Genomic DNA, 5051 nt, shown 5'->3' on the forward strand with positions numbered 1-5051 from the left:
TATTTCAGCCCACATTGAAAGTTCGGAGTTCAAAGTTTTTAAATTTTAATTACAGGCCAGTAAATCCAGAGTTATGATAATATATATAAGCCATGCTTTTTTCTAAATACTGTCGCCACGTTTTTGTGTGTGTGTGTTTTAAGCGTTTTCTAAGGACAGCGCGAAAACAGTAAAGAAAGGAAAAAAAGCCACTGCTTTCCTATCGGTGGAAAAATGTACCATGTCGACCAATTAAAAAAAAAAGTCAACACGTGGGATTTGGTTGTTTAGGAAGAGGGGAGAGTTTTGGGAGTGACGGTAACGGCAGCGAGACAGAGCGAGCGAGTGAGAGGGAGAGAGAAAGAGAGAGAGAGAGTGAGTTTTTAGATGTGGGAGATTTGTGACGTTTAGTGTGGAGTGTATACTTAGTGTGTTGTGTTGTCTTGTGTAGTTGTTCTGTTGTGTAGTCATTTTGTTTTGTGTGTCAGTGAGGGCACTAATGAACGTCACTAAGGCACATTTGTAATGTAAACACTGTCACTAAGTAGAAAACCAGCGGAGTGATACACCTCCTGTTGTCAGGCCTGCAGGTTTGTCCCTGTGCTGTTCTCCTCTGTCTTTTGGTGGAAAACCTTTTTTTTTACTGGCACACATCATTTGTGGGACATCTTATTGCGAAACCTGATTGTTCTCTCATTTTAGTTTTAGTAATATTTTTAAATGGTTGTAGAAAATGAAAAAAAGTGGCAGGTGTATTGGCTGCATTTTTAGAGAAATAGTTGTATATGTTTACAAAATGTACATTTTATATTTACATTTCAAGTTATAAAAATTTACTCAACATGTCTGTGTTATTTTTTACATTAAAAATACTACTAGGATTTTAAGTTCTTTGTGTGACTTCAGATCAGTAATACTAATGCAGTATGTCAGTGAAAATAACAACTAAATTCAGTTGAGCTGAAATGATACCAAACAAGGAAAGGGGAAAAAAATCAAATGAAACAATCTGAGGGTGAAATACAAACGTAAACTCAAAAGGAGTCAAAAATGTCCGGTTGTATTTCAGACCTCAGTGGGTTAATCCAACAAATCATGAAAAATTAGGTTTAAATTTATGTTCATGACAGTGCAGATTTCTGACATTTTGTGTAATTTAAGCTGTAACAATGTGATTGTTTTCTAACAAAAAACAGTGTGAAACTTAAGTTAGACTTGTATTTGTAAATGAACCGCCCCATGTTGTGTAGCTTTCTGGGTTTTATACTTATTGGGCTACATATTTATTTATTATACAGGCTATACAGTACATAACATCAAAACTCACATGTTTTATGCAACTAAAGTGTGTAATTATGTGGGCTACAGACAATAATTAAGTTATAGACTATATTTATATGAAAAACGTGTATACTTACTGCATTTGAATCATTTTAACCATATGTAACCACCTGCATATGTGTTTGGGGGGAAAAAAAGGCTTTGATTTTGCCACCCCATTTGATTTCTTTGCCACCCTCATGCCACCCTAAGAAAATTTCTCTAGATCCGCCCCTGCCCTGCACATCACCACCTGTCATGAGACACTTCCTCATACCAAATCATTCAGCGAGGAGAAAGCAGATAAAATGTGTGCGGAGTCATAAAGTGTTGCTTATATTTCAAAAATTCATTCAGATTTTGCCCTTATATTGAACCAGTTTTGACCAAGGAGATAATGTCAGCATTGCAACTGGGATTTCTGGGGAATTCTTTGATAAGAACTCGTTTATATATAGTAATAACTTCAGATTTAGATTTTGTTGTTATTTTGTGTATAGTTTTTAACCAGGAGAGTGGTACTCTGTCAACCATGTTTGCTGAATATATAAAAGAGACACAAGTAGTGAGCAGGCTTACCTTACAACTGGGATGATGATGGAGTGGGGTGAGGAGTTTTCTTTGCCGATGTCAGAGCAGTTCCTCTGGTCTAGTAATACCACAGTTCCCCATGATAAAATTGTATTTTTGATGCCCTCTACCCAGTTACCGACAGTGTTTACTGGAAAGAAAATTTTCAGTGTGCTGCACAGTTTAGGTATGTACTAATTGTGCCGATATCAAACCCCAACATGTGTATATATATATGTGTGTGTGTGTGTGTGTGTGTGTGTGTATGTGTTTGTGTACACACGCATATATTTATACAGATGTGGCAAAAGTCCAGAATCTCTGTGCTTATTTTAAGTAGAAGTACACATACTAGTGTTAAAAATACTCTAGTAAAAGCTGAAGGACTGATCCCACTTCTTCACTCAAGTAAAAGTAAAAAAGGACACCCTCTGAAATGTTCACAAAGTAAGAAAATAAAAGTAGCTATTTGGAGGACGTTTATAGGACATTTGTGCCAAACTAACAGAGCCTATAGTAATGTAATATATAATGTAATATGTATGTATGTATGTATGTATGTATGTATGTATCTATCTATCTATCTATCTATCTAATTTTCTTGCATTTGTGGATGTGTGAGTGATTGGATGCTTTCAGCAATATAGTGTAGGTTTCACCTAACGCTTCAGGGGCTGTTCGTGAGAAAGTGATTATGAAAAATGAAAACTGAAAGACAAAAATCAAGATTTTTATTGGTGTCTCAGTTAAAAACATTTAAGTGGTTAAAAACATTTTTATCTTTCGTTTACAAAGGAATGTCACTGTGGCAATTACAGGTGGTTAAGAGATTAACATTCCCTGCACATCACCACCTGTCATGAGACACTTCCTCATACCAAATCATTCAGCGAGGAGAAAGCAGATAAAATGCGTGTGAGTCAAAGTGAGGCTGTGTTTGGAGGTGTTTGCGCACAGAGATGAACACATTTACCATGTCTCTCTCTTTGCTACTGCTGCTGCTGGTTTACAGCACGCAAGCTACTCATTTTTATGGGACAGTGATGACCTATTACCCAGGAGACACTTATGCAGATGGATCAGTTATGGTATGTAAATTTTCTTCATAAAACTATTTATTTACCTTTTGAAATTTGACAGTGCTCAAGTACCCTTTCCACTGTAAATCTGCAGGCGACTATTCGATACAAGCTGAACTTCCACCAATGCACAGACAGTGACACATGGAGTTGCCTCAGTGGTGACTGTGGCTCTGGGAACAACACACTATATGAGGTAAAACAGGAAAGCAGTGGAGAGTGGTGTCAGAGAGAGGGAATCATGACTTGATGGGCTCCCAGCAATGCTCCGTTCAAGCTTTGGTGAGTGTAGATCGCCATTTAACAAAATTAAATTTGTTGCACTTGTTTTCTAAGTTATCAGCAAAAGGTGACAAAATCCAAAGCAACTCATTCACATAATAATTAAACTGAACTGAGCTTTTTGAGAAAGCTACAGTTCAGTCTGATTAACTTTCCCATAAATTTTCAATGAAGGTTGAATAGTGGTAACTGGATTAATGGCATTGTAAATGGCATTGTATCATGGAGAGCTGTGACTCTGGTGGAACTGAGGAACAGATCTGACACCGCAAAAAACCAACTCGTCACCCCAGACCACCAACATACCTGCTGTGAGGTAAGCCTGCACACTGTTGTTTTATTTATATAGGTATGTATTTTTAATTACTGCAAAGAAATTACAAAATAATTCAAGAAAATCACTTGTAAATAAACTTTATCAGTTTAGAATTGAATTCTGTTAAAGTGTGCTTTAAATTCACAAAATTATTATTGGTGACTTTCCTCTGGACTCCTTTAGGAACCTGTAAATCGAGTAACGTACAGTAAAAAATACCAAGCTAAATACTTTCACTCAACTGAAAACTAGGGATGGGTACCGGTGTCCGGTGCCATGATGGCACCGGTTCTGACATAAACGGTAGTAATCAGACCAAAAAGCAGCGCACATTTCGGTGCTTTATTTCGGTGCTTTTTTTTCCTGAGCCAATTCTAGCCAATCATTTTACGTTTCCGAGGATAGTAGGCGGGGCCAGGTACGTACGTTCTTTTAGAGCAGAGCTACAAATTAAAAATGCCCAAGGCGAAGCGGTCAAAAGTCTGGCTGTACTTCACAGCAAAAGATGCAAACTCAGCAGCCTGCAACAAGTGCTTTAAGCTGATACTGTGAGACTGTCAAAGGAGGTAACACCTCAACTTTGATGAAACACCTGGCGACGCATAGCGTTTTTTTTTTTAAAGCCGAGAAATGCGCCGTATTTGATAGCTTGCTGCGAGACCTCACACCGTGCACATCTACTGTGGGTGTGGTGCCTGTTATCGGACCCGGAGTTAGCAACATCCCCCAAAAACCTGAAGAGTAGAGTCCTGGCCCCTAGCCCTGTCAGCGTAGCAGAAATGATGAGGATGATGATGGCAGCAGCAGCCGTTCTTCTCTGCGTGAGTAGCTTCATGTTGTTCGTGTGTAATTAACGTTGAGTACGCTAACCACATTATTACATTGATGCATGTAAGGTGAACTAGCAAACACCGTCGTAGTTACATGCGGCTGTCTTCTTGTTTGATGGCAGATACTCCCTTCACCCTGGCCAAAAAGGCTAAAATGACCAAAGGAAAAGTGGAAAACAGTTAAACATGAGAGGTTTTTGGACAAAGTGTGTGTTTTTTCCATTGTTTAAACACTGCTTCCAGCCAAGAGTGATGCCATATATGCCCTATAGCTGCAGAAAAGGCTAACATTGTTATCTTTTTACAAAAAAAACAGCTGAACATGAGAGGTTTTCGGACAAAGTTTGTGTTCTCCATTCTTTAAGCACCGGTTTGAGCACCGTTTAAGCACCGGCACCGTTTCAAAAGTACCGGTTTGGCACCGGTATCGGATAAAACCTAAACGATACCCATCCCTACTGAAAACTAAAATATACCTAGACATACCTTTGTCTAGTGAAGAGAGATTGAATATCTGCTTTATTAGTGTGAACAAAGACTGTCAATAACTCTTTTTAATGTAGAGTAAATGCAGGCAGTTAACCCTTAAACAGGTGGGTGCTGGTGTTGGTCAAGTTCACATTCAGTAAATGTAAAATGTGTAAAATCTGTACCAGATTTTTAGTATATCAAGTT

The 5051-nt window shown here is 38.2% G+C and overlaps 1 long non-coding RNA gene across 1 annotated transcript; it reads left to right on the plus strand.

Annotated features, from left to right (window-relative positions):
- The first annotated feature begins 2533 nt into the window (after positions 1 to 2533).
- On the plus strand, positions 2534 to 3504 carry LOC120439347. Its single transcript, XR_005612579.1, has 3 exons — positions 2534 to 2957; positions 3043 to 3230; positions 3405 to 3504. It is a non-coding gene; the product is annotated as an uncharacterized LOC120439347 (long non-coding RNA).
- Positions 3505 to 5051: the final 1547 nt, after the last annotated feature.

The sequence above is a fragment of the Oreochromis aureus genome, linkage group 3 (genome assembly GCF_013358895.1).
Source record: "Oreochromis aureus strain Israel breed Guangdong linkage group 3, ZZ_aureus, whole genome shotgun sequence".
NCBI lineage: Eukaryota > Metazoa > Chordata > Actinopteri > Cichliformes > Cichlidae > Oreochromis > Oreochromis aureus.